This window comes from Heterocephalus glaber, unplaced genomic scaffold (genome assembly GCF_053883595.1).
Source record: "Heterocephalus glaber isolate CG9 unplaced genomic scaffold, H.glaber_assembly_v1.0 deba00001457, whole genome shotgun sequence".
NCBI lineage: Eukaryota > Metazoa > Chordata > Mammalia > Rodentia > Bathyergidae > Heterocephalus > Heterocephalus glaber.
The window spans coordinates 11,005,673-11,022,307 of NW_028258305.1; the positions used below are offsets into that span (position 1 = coordinate 11,005,673).

General features: G+C 36.7%; 1 long non-coding RNA gene across 2 annotated transcripts in view; it reads right to left on the reverse strand.

Moving 5' to 3' along the window:
* Window positions 1-1,643: 1,643 nt before the first annotated feature.
* The window catches only part of LOC110346135 (uncharacterized), a 45,893-nt gene continuing 30,901 nt past the window's right edge, over window positions 1,644-16,635 (reverse strand). For both annotated transcript variants that reach the window (XR_015453097.1, XR_002389974.2), the window contains 2 exons: window positions 10,463-10,543; window positions 1,644-8,335 (listed from right to left, as the gene is read on the reverse strand). This is a non-coding gene — a long non-coding RNA (uncharacterized LOC110346135). The remainder of the gene's footprint in view (window positions 8,336-10,462; window positions 10,544-16,635) is intronic.

The window sequence follows — 16,635 nt, forward strand, 5'->3', positions numbered from 1 at the left end:
GCAACAGAGACATGGCTGAGGGTATCACAATACCCAACTTGAAGCTATACTATAAAGCTACTGTGATAAAAACAGCATGGTACCTGGAAAGAAACAGACCCAAGGATCAGTGGAATAGATTAGAAGATGCAGAAACAACTTCAGACATACTCAGCCATCTCATCTTTGACAAAGGAGCCAACCACCCTTATTGGAGGAAAGATAGCCTATTTAATAAATGGTGTTGGAAAAACTGGATTTCAACCTGCCAGAGATTAAAATTAGACCCATATCTATCACTGTCCACTAAACTAAGATCAAAGTGGATTAAAGATCTAAATAGTAAGACAGAAACACTAAACTTGCTGGAAGATAAATTAGGTAGAACTCTTCAAGTTATTGGCGTAGGGAAAGACTTTATGAACAAAACCTCAATAGCACAGGAACTAGCAGAAAGAATCAACTGGGATTTCATCTTATTAAAAAGCTTCTGCACTGCAAGAGAAACCAACAACAGAGCTAACAGACAACCTACAATGTGGGAAAAAATTTTTAGCAGCTGTACCTCAGACAAAGGGCTACTATCTAGAATGTATAAAGAACTTAAAAAAATCAGAACCCCCAAATTCAAAGACCCAATTCATAAATGGGCATCTGAAATGAACAGACATTTCTAGATAAAGAAGTAAAACAGCAAATTAACATATGAAAAAATGTTCAACATCATTCGAGAGATGCAGATGAAAACAACACTGAGATTCCACCTCACCCCACAAAGAATGGCTGCTATCAAGAAATCAACAAATAACAAATGCTGGCGGGGGTGTGGAGAGAAAGGAACCCTTCTCCATTGTTGGTGGGAGTGCAGACTGATGTGACCACTATGGAAATCAGTGTGGAGATACCTCAAAGAACTAGGGCTGGAGGTCCCATTTGACCCAGCTAGTCCCCTGCTGGGTATTTTCCCAAAAGAATTAAAAGAATCATATCACAGAGATATATGTGTACCCATGTTTATAGTGGCACAGTTTGTAACAGCTAAAGCTTAGAAACTACCCAAGTGCCCATCAACCGGAAACTGGATAAAGATGTGGGGTTTTTTTTTATAAAATGGAGTACTACTCAGCCATAAAGAATGAGAAACTAGAGTCATTTATAGCTAAATGGATGCATATTGAGGCCATACTCTTAAGTGAAATAAATAGGACACGTGTAAATACCAAATAGTTTCTCTAGTGTGAGAAATTGAGAGTATAAATAAAGATTAAAAGGATTAATAACTAATAATTGATACTTTGAAATCGGAAAAGGTCCAAAGGTGTAGGGGTGGTGGGAGGAGATGGGGAAAGGAAAGAATGGAAAGGAAAAATTATGAGAAAAAAAAAAATGGAAACGAAGTCTATGTAAATAGGGAAGGGTGGAGGGGTGAAGGGCTCACAGGTAATGGGAAAAAAATAAGAACCAAGATACATCATGTACAGGTACAAGCACCCAATGATAAATGTAAACCTATTGTATACCTAAAATGTACCAATAAAAGAATTTAAGCAAAAAAAAAAGTGATAAGATTTGCCTGAAGGATCTGTGTAAGACATGATAAATTAATGTATAAAAACACTCTGAGAAGGTAAATATAAGACATTATCTTCTAAGATTTTCTGCTTTGGAAATTCTGACTAAGAAATAGAGAGAAAAACGGTCAGGGCAGGCCTGGAGGAGGAAGTGCACACTTATTGGAGGATATTACAACCAGCAGCTTCTCTTTCGTTTTAACCTTTTTTTCTGTCAAGAACTGCTATGATTTGCATTGTGTCTCCTCCAAAAAGATATATTGAAGTCCTAACCCTAAACACTTCATAATGTGACCTTATTTAGAAAAAGGGTTGTTGTCCATATACTTCCTTGGGATGGGCTCATACCAGAGAAAGGAGGGACCCTAATCCATCTTGGCTGGTGTCTGCATAAGAAGGCTAAGTGAAGAAACGGAAGCATAGGGAGAAGGCCATGTGTAGATGGAACCAGAGACTGCAGGTACTCAGCCACAATCCAATGAATGCCAAAGAATGACAGAAAAACACTAGAAGCTGAGGAGAGGCAAGGGAAGGATCAGTAGGAACAAGGCCTTGATTGCAGACTGCTAGCCTCCAAAGATGTGCAGCAAGAATTTGTGTTGTTTTAAGCTTCTCAGTTGTGCCACTTTCTTACTGAAGCCTGAGGAAACTAATGCAGAACTAATTATGTTTAGAAAAGCCTATAATACAACCCATGATCTATTTCTTTTTTTTTTTGACATTTCTTTCTTTATTTAGAAAGTACACGCAAAATGTTTACAGAAGGTCAGTGTTGTGAAAATATGCCTTTACAGAGTCAAGTTTATGAAAAACGTACTAACCTGTTAGAAGTCTAAGTGATTACACAATTTATACCTCTGATATTGCAAATGATGAGAAGCAGAAATACAGAACAGAGCAAATTGTAAAAAATAATGCTAATATTTAAAATGCTGGGGAAAAGCTAAAAGCTAATATATATGTATTTTTTTATTAAATTCTTTTATTGGTACATTGTAGGTATACAACACAATTACATTTCTCATTGGGAATTGTACCTTTACATAATGCATCTTGGTTCTTATCTTATTCCCATTCCTAGCCCCCTCCACCCTTCCCTATTTACAAAGACTTTATTTCCATTTTTTCCATTTCTCATCATTTTTCCTTTCCCTTCTTTCCTTTCCCCTGCCCCTCCCACTACCCCTACCCCTTTGGACCTTTTCTTCCTTTTTTACATTATCGATTATTCATTCTAATCATTGGTACCTTTTAGGTATACAATATAATGACATTCATCATTGGAAATTTGCATCTTTACATAGTCTCTCTTGGTTCTTATTTTTCACCCTTGCCCAGCCCTCCCTTCAACCCCTCCATTCTTCCCTGTTTACAAAGATTTTGTTCCTATTTTTCCATTTTCTCATATTAATCCCATTCCCTTCTATCCTTTCCCCAGCCCTCCCACTTCCTTCCCCTTTGCCCCTTTTCTTCCTATTTCACGTTACCTACTATACATTTTAGTCCTTATTTACACTTTCAGTTTCTCACACCAGAGAAACTATTCAGTATTTATTCATGTGTGTCCTATTTATTTCACTTAAGAGTATTGCCTCAATGTGCATCCATTTAGCTATAAATGTCTCTAATTTCTCATTTTTTATGGCTGAGTAGTACTCCATTTTATAAAAAAAACCACATTTTCTTTATCCAGTCTCCAGTTGATGGGCATTTGGGCTGTTTCCAAGTTTTAGCTATACAAACTGCGCTGCTATGAACACGGGTGCACATATATCACTGTGGTATGATTCTTTTAATTCTTTGGGGAAGATACCCAGTAGTGGAATAGCAGGGTCAAATGGGACTTCCAGTCCTAGTTCTTTGAGGTATCTCCATACTGATTTCCACAGTGGTTGCACCAGTCTACACTCCCACTAGCAGTGGAGCAGGGTTCCTCTTTACCCACAGCCCTGCCAGCATTTGTTATTGGTTGATTTCATGATAGCAGCCATTCTTTCTGGAGTGAAGTGGAATCTCAGCCTTGTTTTCATTTGCATCTCTCAAATGCCCAGTGATGTTGAACATTTTTTCATGTATTTATTTGCTATTTCTACTTCTTTGTCTGAGAAATGTCTGTTCATTTCAGATGCCCATTTTTGGATTGGGTCTTTAAATTTGGGAGGTCTGATCTTTTTAAGCTCTTTATAGATTTGAGACAGTAGACCTTCGTCTGAGGAATAGCAGGTGAAGATTTTTTCCCACATTGTGGGTTGTCTCTTCACACTGCTGGTGGTTTCTCTTGCTGTGCAGAAGCCGTTTAATAAGAAGAGATCCCACTTGTTGATTGTTTGTGCTAGTTCACAGGCAACTGAGGTTTTGTTCATAAAATCTTTTCCTACATCGATGTCTTCAAGGGTTCTACCTAACCTCTGTTCCAACTGGTTCAGAGTTTCTATTTTAATATTTAGATCTTTAATCCATTTTGATTGTAGTTCAGTGCATGGTGAGAGATACAGGTCTAGTTTTAATCTTTGGCAAGTTGAAACCCAATTTTTCCAGCACCATTTTTTAAAGAGGCTATCTTTCCTCCAGTGAGGGTGTGTGGCTCCTTTATCGAAGATGAGAAGGCTGAGTGTGTCTGGCGTTGTGTCTGCATCTTCTAATCTGTTGCACTGGTCCTCAAGTCTGTTTCTTTGCCAGTACCATGCTGTTTTTATCACAGTAGCTTTGTAGTAGAGTTGCAGGTTGGGGATTGTGATACTCCCTGCCATGTCTCTGTTACCTAGAATTGCTTTTGCTATTCTGGGTCTCTTCTTGTTCTAAATGAATTTTTGGATTGTTTTCTCAAGGTCTATGAAGTATGCTGCTGGGATCTCAATTGGAATTGCATTAAATCTATAGAGCAGTTTTGGAAGTATGGCCATTTTCACTATATTAATCCTTCCTACTCAGGAGCAGGGGATGTCTGTCCATTTTCTGATATCATCTTCAATCTCTCTTTTCAGAGTGCCATCGTTTTCAAAGAAGAGGTCTTTCATTACTTTTGTTAGGATGATTCCTAGGTATTTCACTTTTTTGGATGCTATTGTGAAAGGAATTATTTGCCCTGTTTCTCTCTCAGTGAGTCTGTCATTTGCGTAGAGGAAAGCTATTGATTTTTGTGTGTTAACTTTGTAACCAGCTACTTGACTGAATTTGGTTATTAAGTCTAGAAGATTTTGGTGGAGTTCTTGGGGTCTTCTATATAGAGTATCGTGTCATCTGTAAATAATGACAATTTGACTTCTTCATTACCTATTTTTATTCCTTTTATTTCTTTCTCTTGTCTAATTGCCATGGCTAATGTTTCCAGAACTATATTGAACAGGAGTGGTGATAGTGGACATCCTTGTCTTGTTCCTGATTTTAGTGTGAAGGATTTCAGTTTTTGACCATTTAGTATGATATTGGCTGTTGGTTTTTCTTAGATGGCTTCTATCAGTTTGAGGTAGAGACCATCTATTCCAATTTTTTGTAGGGTTTTCATCATAAATGCATGTTGGATTTTGTCAAATGCTTTTTCTGCATCTATGGAGATAATCATATGGTTTTTGTCCTTGGCTCTATTGATATAGTGTATTACATTAATTGATTTTCGTATATTGAACCATCCCTGCATCCCTGGGATGAATCCCACTTGATCAGGGTGTATGATCTTCTTGATGATCTTCTGCATTCTGCCATTATCTTATTAAGGATTTTTGCATCTATGTTCATTAGTGAGATTGGCCTATAGTTCTCTTTTTCAGTTGGGTCTTTCTCTGATTTGGGGATCAAGGTGATGCTTGCTTCCAGAAATGAATTTGGGAGTATTGCTTCTCTTTCAATTTCATTGAAGAGTTTAAACAGTAGTGGCAGCAGTTCCACTCTAAATGTCTTGTAGAATTCAGCAGTGAAGCCATCAAGGCCTGGGCTTTTCTTAGTTGATAAGTTTTTAATTACATTTTCAATTTTATTGGGTGATATAGGGTTGTTCAGAGTTTTTAGGTCTTCTTTGTTCAACTTTGGTAATTCATATGTATCTAGGAATCTGTCCATTTCTTCTGTGTTGTCCATCTTATTGGCTTATAGTTTCTGGAAGTAGGTATTGATGATCCTCTGTATTTCTGCTGGGTCTGTTGTAATTTCACCCTTTTCATTCCTAATTGCATGGATTTGGGCCTTTTCTTTCCTTTTTCTGACAAGGTTGGCTAAAGGTTTATCAATTTTGTTGATTCTTTCAAAGAACCAACTCTTGGCTTCATTGATTTTTTGTATCATTCTCTTAGTCTCCATTGCATTGATTTCTCCTCTGATCTTTATAATTTCCTCCCTTGTATGAGCTCTGGGGTTGTCCTGCTCTTCTTTTTCTAGAAGCTTGAGGTTCAGCATCAGGTTGTTTAATTGGGCTTGTTCTGTTTTCCTAATACGCATATTCACTGCTATGAATTTCCCTCGTAAGACTGCTTTCATTGTGTCCCATAGATTCTGATATGTTGTATTGTCATTGTGATTTAATTGAAGGAACTGTCTGATTTCTTCTTTAATTTTCTCTGTGACCCATTGGTTATTCAGAAGTGTGTTGTTCAATTTCCACGTGTTTATGAAATGTTTTGAGTTTCTTTTGCTACGGATCTCCAATTTCATCACACTATGGTCTGATAATGTACAGGGGATAACTTCAATTCCTTTGCATTTACTTAAACATGTTCTATGTGTGAGTATGTGGTCTATTTTGGAGAATGACCCATGTGCAGCTGAGAAGAATGTGTATTCTGATTTTGTGGGGTGGAAGACTCTGTAAACATCTGTTAAATTCATTTGTTCAAGAGTTCCATTGAGTTCTAGTATTTCATTACTTATTTTTTGTCTAGTTGATCTGTCTATTTGTGACAGTGGGGTGTTGAGGTCCCCCACTACAATTGTACATATATGACTTTTCATGTCCGTTACTATTTGTTTTATATAGTTGGGTGCACTAGTGTTTGGTGCATAGATATTTATGATTGTCATCTCTTCCTCTTTGTTTCTTCCCTCTACAAGGATGGAGTGTCCTTCTTCATCTCTCTTCATCAGTGTTGGTTTGAAATCTACTTGATCTGCAAAGAGGATAGCTACTCCTGCTTTTTTTCAGGTTCCTGTCACATGCAGTATTGTTTTCCACCCTTTAACTTTCAGTCTATGAGTTTCCTTTTGAATGAAGTGTGTTTCTTGTATGCAGCATATTGTTGGATTTTGCTTCTTGACCCATTCTGCCAGTCTATTTCTTTTGATTGGTGAATTGAGACCATTAACATGGATGGTTATAACTGAAACATATTGACTTGTCATTGCCATGACTTTTTCTTTTTGTTGGGTTCTCCCCCTTTACATTTAATTTCTTGCCATGCCAGATGGGTTCATTCTGCTTTGCTTCCTAGGCTTGTGGTCCTCAATGTCTGTTCCTAGGATATTGTGTAAAATTCTTTGGAGTGCTGGTTTGGTATTCATGAAGTTCCTAAGGTGCTCTTTGTCATGAAAGTATCTTATTTCTCCATCCATTTTGAAAGATAGTTTTGCAGGGTACATCAATCTGGGTTGGAGGCTGTTTTCTTTTAGGGCTTGGAATATGTCACTCCAAGCTCTTCTTGCCTTGATGGTTTGTGTTGAGAAGTCTGTTGTGATTCTGATGGGCTTTCCTTTGTATGTGATTTATTTCTTTTCTCTCACTGCTTGTAAAACTTTGTTCTTCTGTTGTGTTTCTGGAATCTTAAAAATTATATGCCTATGTGTAGTTGTTTTTGATCAAGGCTATTTGGAGTCCTATATGCCTCACTTATCTGTATGTCAAGCTCTTTTCCCATGCTTGGGAAGTTTTCTGCCATTATTTCTGTGAAGAGATTTTTTATGTCATCTGCACTCTCTCCTGTTTCTTCATTGAGCCCAATCAGTCTTATGTTATTCTTCTTTGCATCATCTAGCAGTTGCTGGATTGATTTCTCATGTTCCCTTATAATTTTGAAGCAATTTTTCTTTTCCTGGTCTTTAATTGCAATCTTATTTTCTATATCTGAAATTCTGTCCTCACATTGGCTCATTCTGCTGTGTAGACTTTCAGTGGAGTTTTTCATGTCCTGGAAATCTATTTGCATCTGTTTTATGGATTCCATTTGTTTCTCATGTTGGGATTCCATCATGTTCTTGAGCTCCTTGCTAGATTTATTAATCATGTCTTGCACTAGGGGCACAATTTCTCCTGTTATCTGAGAAATTATTTCTGATTTCATTTGTTCCAGATCCCCTTTTGTTGCCAGTTCAGTGGGTCCAGGTGGTTGAGTATCAGAGTGTTCCATCTCATTTCCCTTTGGGGTTGCTGTAGGTGATCTGGAAGTCTGGTTTTGAGACTTATTTACATGTTTTCTCATTTCGACTGGGGCAGGGGGCTGTTAGTGCCTGCATGGATTACCTCCTCTGAGCTGGGAGAGGTGGGACAGGAGCTGGGAGCAGTGGCAGGGATGGTGACCCAAAACCCCTTTTCTGTGGGCTGGGAGCAGCAGGAGGGATGGTGACTGGGAAACCCCTTCCTCTGGACCAGGAGCAGTGGGACAGCGGCTCAGAAGCCCCTACCTCTGGGCTGGGAGCAGTGGGACTCAGTACCTTGGTCTGGTGGTCTGGTGTCCTCTGCATCTTTGTAGTGTGGAACCAGGTGGCTGCCTGTCTGCAGCGGGGTGATTTGGCATCTTCCGTGCGACTCAGGACCTCGGTAGGGTGTGCACAGACCTGCCTGTCTGCAGCGGGGTCCCCATGATCTATTTCAAAAAAGATAAATACAAGACACTAAAACATAGTAATAATAGCTGTAGGTTCTTTTCCAAAATTTTATAGTGGGATTGTATATGTAAGTATGTAAAATCACTCTTACCAGTACAAGAAGCCATTTATTTCAGACATTAAAACATAGAGTCAGCTATTATGTAAATCTGATCGGCCTCAGTCTGTTGAATCACTAGAGATTAAAATGTGTGGCCCAAATATGTTTCCAAAATCCAGAGATGTGAGATGACTATATTCAAGGCCTCATTTCTGCATATACAGGGCTTAGAGTTGGAATTGATTCTTCAGTAGCCAATACTGTTTTTCACTATTACTAGAAAAAGGCAGAGAACACACTAATTCATTCAAGGTATATCAAAGATTACTGTCAAGGACTTAAAAAATGTTTCAGTCCTGGCTCTGCCACTCTTGTAAACTTTTAGGTAAGTACTTGAGTGGACATCTGTAAATTTGTGTCTGTTCATCATCTTTCCCTCTCCTCCACACTAACATCAAATGGGCCTACTTCTCTTATCTCAGGGCCAGACATGTGCCTCTTGTAAGTTCACATCTCTAACTCAGCTAGTTGAATGTTTTGGCAAATGTTACATGGACAACGAGGTAGAATATTTGTCTTCGGCATTGTGAACACTAAAGGCCAGTGTGTCAGGCAGCTGACTTTTTATCCACAAGGAGCAAGCCTACTGACATCATCTCAGCCAATAAATTTAGCTGTACCCTTAAATCTTACCATTTATGTACTTGGATTCTTTTTTTTTTTTGTACTGGGGATCAAACTCAGGGCCTTGTGCTTGTGAGGCAGGCACCAGAACCACTGAGCTAAATCCCCAGCCCTGTGTTCTTGGATTTTGTAATTATGAAAACTAATGACTCTTCCTCTTTCCCTTCATCTGATTTGAGATGAGTTTTATTATTACTTAACTTGTCTGGTTTTCAGTTTTCTGACCTATCAATTAAGGAGATTATCCTTGAACTCTGCCCACAGTGAGAGAAAACGAACATCTCTGGAATAGAAAGTAAAAGAACATACGGGGTAGTGTCACTGTAACTCACCCAAATACCACTGGACTAATGTGGAGCTACCAGCTGACCCTAACCTAGACGAACCCAATCCCAGCTAACCTGCCAACATGTGAGCAATAATAATTTTACAAGTAATAGTAAGTTAAATAATTAGATATTCAAGGCATTAAAACTTAATTAACTTTATACATGTTCACGTCTAACAATGAAACACTAATTGCTGCATATTTTCCCATCATATCTCCAGAAATTCAATTTTCTTGTTTGTTACTATCTCTGGTCTTATGCCTAACATTGTAACTGTTTTGTTTCTAAACTTCTTTAATTATATCTAGAAAATAACAAAAAGGTGCACTTATTATGCACTAATGGAATTTAAATAGGTCTAAGTATCAGTTTGAGCCCTTGAATTTTAGAACTGGAATATAACTGAGAAATAATCTAGTTCAAATTCCTCATTTTAGAGATGAGAATTCTAAGGTCCAGAGAGCTTTCCTGACCTATCAAAGATTGCTCAGCTGATTAAGGTCAGATGAGACAAAACCCCAAGCCTTTTAATTCCTACTTCATCACTCCTTCTACTACAACAAATCTCTCCTGTGTTTACCAAATTTGGCAGGACTCAAAGCTAATATTCCCTGCTGACCTCACTGTTTCTAATTTTTCTAAGTATATTTGGGGCTTTTGAAAGCTGTGAGCTTGAATATCAAAGTTTCTTCTTGTCCAAAAATTAAACAACAAATGGAAGGAGCCAGTAAGCTTGATGCCTTGTAATTAGGCTATTTTGTATTTTGTAAGTTTTCTATTCCATGAGAGAACAATGTCTCTGCCATTCAAAAAAGAAAAAGAAAAAAAAGAACAGATTTAAGTTGCTACTCCAACTCTGCCTTTTATGACAGCAATTTTTTAAAGGTTGAGCAGCGTTACCCCCACACCTGTTTCTTTTAAACTGAAAGGGACCCAGCTGCACTCTGTAGGGAAATCACAAAGACAACTGGAGATCTTGTCAATTTACAGCCAAGCCTGGCTGGAGAAAAGTGGATAGCTGATTTGGGAAGATAGGAAATAAGTACATTTACCTGAAGATGAGCATGGCCTAGCTGAAGAGACCAGAGATAATGAGGAAGGCTTCCTTTGGTTTGGTGGGGAAATCCATGATTCTGTAACATCAATCAAGACAGTTTTATCTGATTGCTAAGTTTCAAGAAAAGCTGTGAACATTTAAAATAGCTATACAGAAAGAAAAAAGGAGACAGAGGAGGGTACATTCTCTGTCATGTAAAGTTGAAGACTAAAGACATACAGGATGATATAGAATTAATACCAAATTTTAATGCTATCATACTGAAGTAGTGAAATTAGGTTAATTATACAAGAACAAAGGTTCTCCCTTAGATTTCCAGGCCTCACCTGCAAGGGATTATAACCTTAGTTCAATGCACATAGAAGAGGAAGAGTGCATTGGTATGAAAGGGCTGGAATAAGAAAATCAAATTCTTTAAAAATGAATTTCTAAAAGTCTCATTGAGACTTCTGTTTGTTCTTTTAGATGTTCAGTAAATGTAGATGAAGAAAGATAATTTTCAATGTATTTATTAGCTTGTAGCACTTTATCTCCTCGTTTACCTATATACTATATATGTAAGCACTGCATCCCTGTACAGTGGGCAGCACACAAATACACAGATATACATAAAATATTCACAAAACCCATGTTAACTTTCACAATCTGACTGTCTTGTGCACAGGTATTAATCTGCCTAATTAACCCATTATTAATGCCTATAGGGAACAATGCAATTTTAGAAGTTGTGAGAGAACATGGAAACAGAAAGCCAGTTAGGTTCATGGTACAAGTAGAAAGATGCTTGGAACAGAAGGGAAGTTCAGAGAGAAAGAAGTGGAATGTCTGAATCTCAGGTTATACAAGCACCAAAGAGACTCCTCCTCCTTCTCAATTAATTTCACTTAAAATATTTCTAAAATACAAATTAATGTGTAAAAGATACGCTGAAGTATTAATCACCTCTATATTTACAGTCCCTACTCTATGATTAAGAATATAAAACCTATACACCTAAACTATTAAAATACACAATGAATAGCAATGACAGATGACTGTCCTGGCTCGAAGGACTGTAAGTGGTTGGAGATTAATGATGTGATTTCAAGGAGGGCATGAAGAGTGGAGCTGGAATAAGGACTCAGTTAGAGATGAGTTTGGAGTCCAAGGTTCAAGGATGATGGGATGCAGGTAGCAAGGCGTGGGAAGGAACTCTCAGTGAGAGAAAAGAAATGAGTAAAATGTGAAGATGAGGAAATTCTGGACACATGTGCAAGGGCAATGAGGAGACCACCACTGGCACCAGAGAGCAAATTCTTGAAACAAATGTGTATGAGAAAGAGAAAGGAATGAAAGACAATTGTCTGGATAGAACATGGACAGCTTATTTTAAGGAAAATAAATCTGACTCATTTTAATGAGGCTGACTAGGTTCTAATTATCAAGGCAAGCTCTTTCCCTACAGAAGGATGTTCTAAAATGTGTCTGTAATCTAAGGAGTCCTCCAGTAGATGGTTACATTTAGACAACCACTGACCAACCACTGACTGTGTAGACACTGAGAGGACCCTAGGGTCAGCTTTGGAGTATAGTGGATACATAGTCCCCTGCAAACAATACCATTTTATTTAATACCTCTTAGCTGGAATGTCCTGTTTTACATATATCCTAGTGGCAACAGTTCATATTTCTAAACACTGAGAAAAAGCTTGCCTATACCTCTCAGAGTCATTTGGCACTGTCTTTACATTCCATTTTGGATCACCCAGGAGATCTCCCTGCTCTTTTTGTTCCTCTTTTTATTCTTGTCTATTTTATAATGTCACTAAAAAAGCAGTGAACCAATTTAAGATCCTCTCACAAATGGTAAGGACTGGCCACTTTAGAAGGCCTAATTCTGTAAGCATTTCCTACAAAAGCCTTGCTCCCTCTCCCCAAATTTCATTCTCTTTTGAATCTTCCATGGACATAATATGCCCCTCAGCCTTTAACTTCCAGTTTTCTACCCACCTGCTTTCACATTCACAAAATGAACAAATAGGTTTTTACTTCTCTTCTACTCACTTCTTGTGGCCAATTTTTATGCAATTTATATAATTTTGAGGATTATGAGAATGTTCTAAATACTGAAGATTCTCTCAAATATGCAGTGCTGACCAGAAATTCTCACAGTGAATGCTTGGTGAAGAGATAGTGGCATCTTAAGCAAATAATCTGCTAAATTAATAAACCTCATAAATTACAAAATCCCTGAATACCAACTGCTGAAATACAATCACTCTCTGACCTGAACCTATTAAATGAAGAAGTCTGCTGTGCATAATTTACAACAGTGCTATGAATGAAAAATAGCTCCTTAAAAGGGAAATAAAATATAAAAATGGTCTTGCTGTAGAAAGAATTACTGGTTATTTCAGTTCTTATTTATTTTAATATTAGTTTATGGGTCATCTATTAACTTTTATCTTTATCATTGTTTCACTCTCAATTGCTCAATAATCTACAAATGAGACAATATTACATGTTGTAGGTCACATAATAAGAGTGATGTGAAAAAGGCAATATTTACCCTGTTTGTATTGTGCATATGCATAATATTTCCTTAAAGTATAATGTGTGGTTGAAAATTATGAAAAATAAATTGCAAAAAAAATACTGTACCTCACTTCACACATACTTTTCACATCATTCTTGCCACTTTCTGAAGCAGGTCTGGAAGTCCTCTTTCCTGACTCTTTAGTTACACTGTCCTGGCTGCCTTGATGTCCTGAGTGGATCAAAACACTTATCCTTTCATAATCACTTTGATTTTTGGGGAAAGACAGAAGTTACAAAGTGCAAATCTGGTGAATGAGGTGGATGAGGACACACCGTGATGTTTTTATTTGACAGAAATTCATAAACATTTTTAATTGATTCAAGACATTACTACAGCCTAGAAAAGACATTCATAAAAGAGAACTTCCAGAACTGCTTTAGAAAGTGGTAAAATGATGGGATAAGTGTGTTTGAAGCACAGAAGAGTATTTTGAAAGGAATCAGTCTTTCACAGTAGTAAGCTTTTTCATTTTTAATTTAAACATTCACTGTATATTTTGATCACACATCTTACATCTCTATCTGTTGGTTAAACTGCCAATGTAATTAGTTATCTTTTTAAAAAATCAAATTATATTAAAGGCATTAAATCAGTGGTAATCTAGGGTGGGGAAATTGGGAGATGTCATTCAATAGATATAGAGCTTAAAATATGGTAAATGAATAAGTTCTAGAGATCTGCTGTTCAACATAGTGCCTATAGCTGTACTTCAAAATCCTTTAAGAAGGTAAGTCTCAGGGCTGAGGATTTAGCTCAGTGGTTCTGGTGCCTGCCTTGCAAGCACAAGGTCCCGAGTTTGATCCCCAGCACCAAAAAAAAAAGAAGTAAATCTCAGTGTTTTTACTATGGGGGGCATGAGAAAATTTGAGAGGTGTGGGATGTGGTTATGGTAGCCTGTATATATCCAAACCCATCAATTTGGACACATTAAATATGTGTACATCTTTGTATATAAATTACACTTTAATAATACTGTTAAAAATAAAAATTATATTAATCAATCAGTAGTTCTTAAATGGAAGTAGTTTCTCTTTCCCCCTGCCCCCGAGAAACATTTGGCAATGCATGGAGATATTTTTGTCAAAACTAGGGCAAGAGGTGGTAGTGGTATCTAGAGGGTTGAAGACAGGAATACTGCCACACACTCCACAATGCATAACCATGAGTAAACAATTATTGAGCCACATTGGCAATAATGTTGCTGTTGAGAAAGTCTGGATTAAAATGAAAAAAAAAATCAATGCATGTTTTTAGGAATTTGGAAGGAAAAGGAGCTCCTACACACGATCTCTTGGCAAATTCCTTGTAGAATTTTTACTCCCAAACAAGCTAATCTGGGTCAGCCAAAATGAATTTAGAACTCACCTTTCTAAGCCCCCTCTGGAATTTTGAGTAAAAGATTTAGCAGCAGCCATTTGTTCAAAATGACACAAGGGACTTCAAAGATTTAATCCTTCTAGGGAGATATAACACAAATCATGAGTAAAAGCTGGGTAAAATGTTGGTTTCAGTGTATATCATATAAGAAACATTTTGGATTCAGATGGGCTGAATGAAATATAGAGAAGGAAAAATCTTATGTCTGGCTGTCATGCTATTAATGAAATCATACTTAAAATTCCAACCTGAATATTATATTATTTTAGTGAAACTTACTGGGATTGCATGACTAAAAGAAAAAGTGAAAAAGTGGCACTTAATCAGAGCAGTCATATATTTGTATTGCTAGGTCCAAGTATACAAATCATGAATTAAATATGCAGAAGTTTCTTCAATTTTTTTTATCACCTAGTCAGTTTAGGTTTGGAGGTTCACAAGAAAAATCTTAACATGAGCAAAATGTACACTGAATTCTCTATTTTTTTCAAACTCTTTAAGATTTTTATTTCTTTTGTAATTATTATGCACCAGGTCCTTTAGTGCTACATATTTATTTAAGATTTTTCTCATAGTTTCCATGCATCTCTATAGTTTGGGATAACAATATATATATAATGTTAAAATTATATTTCTTTGATTTACTATATCAAAGAAAGAGTATTTTAAAAATGAAAACTATTTTAAAAGGATCATCAGAGTGTGCTTTTAAGTGGACTTCACATTTGTAATGTTATCATTTTCAATGAGTCTTGAAATGAGTGCAGTCAGGTTCTACTGTATTTAGCTCAAACATGCTAACATGTTGGTTTCCAAACATTTTTATTTACAAAACAAATACAGATTTTTTTAAAAGCCTAGACTATAACATAGACATTGAGGCTGATGAAGGGGAATCAGCTCCAACAATAGAGCAAGGAATGGGTCCAAGAAGCTTCTCCCTGAACACTGAGGAGTATTGCACTGTAGGCCTAATGGACTGAGTTTGAGGCCTTTCTTTTCTGTCATTCAGAGATAGTAATCATGGACATATTCCCTATCTTTTAAGTCTCTGTTTTCTTACCTAGAAAGTGGAGATATTAATACCTACTTCATGGCTTTTTGTAACAATTAGATGAAGAAATTTATGTAAAGTAGTATTAATGATGTTCATTAATTTCCTCCCTCTTCATTTTCTGTTCATCTAATCTTGCCCTTATAATATGCTATTTTGTATGCTTAAGTGGCAACCAACCGTCTTATAAATTCATTGAGAAAAGAGAAGGTGCCTGAGACTTATTTACTCGACTTTTTGTACAGTGCTGTAAATATCAAAATACAGTAGATTCCCAATTACTAAAGCAGCCGGTGCTCAATGGCAATGGAATATAAAAGTACCACCAACATTTGTCTGTATTACTTAATGTTATTTCTGTTATAAAGTGTCCTGGTTTGTCTGTATCTTTGGCTTTCTGTAATAACCAGCAGTCATAATGCTTAGCTACATCAAAAGATCAAGGAAAGCTGGGTGTGGTAGCACATCCCTGTAATCCTAAAACTCTGGGAGGCTGAAGCAGGAGGATTGTAGATTCAATCCCAGCCTGGCGATTTAGCGATTCAGCTAGACTCTATCCCAAAATATAAAGAAATAAATAAGTAAATAAATTTTTTATAAGATCAAGAGAGGTTTCTCCTCTAATTAAAAAGTGTAATTTGCCTTGATGCTTGCATTACACCAGATAGTGGTTCTCAAAGTTAGAAATATAAAGTTTCAGATGCTATCCTGACCTCAAATATATGACATCTGGTTTCACAAGTCTGCCAGGTGATTCTGATATACTAAAAAATTAGAAAACATCACCCTAAAATGATGTCCTTCTTTATCCTTTCTAGTTAGCCAGGTTCTGAGCAGTATCAATGGTGTTCCGATAGTTTATCAAAGATGGATAACAGGATAACAATACTTACAATGTATCAATGTAGAGTTAGGTAATAAAAATAGGACAGAGTTCTCAAAGTGCAGTATGGTAATTCATAGGCTGTTAATATTTATTATGTTTAAAAAATAAAGGAATTCATTTAGGCAGATAAGTGTAGGATAACTATATTCAATAAGATTTCTACCCTGAGAAATTCATTTTTTTTTTTAAACTCAGAAACATTGTAAATTTTCACAATTTTTCCAAACTTATTTGAAACCACTTTTCTTTTCAAATAAAAATATATTTTTGCTG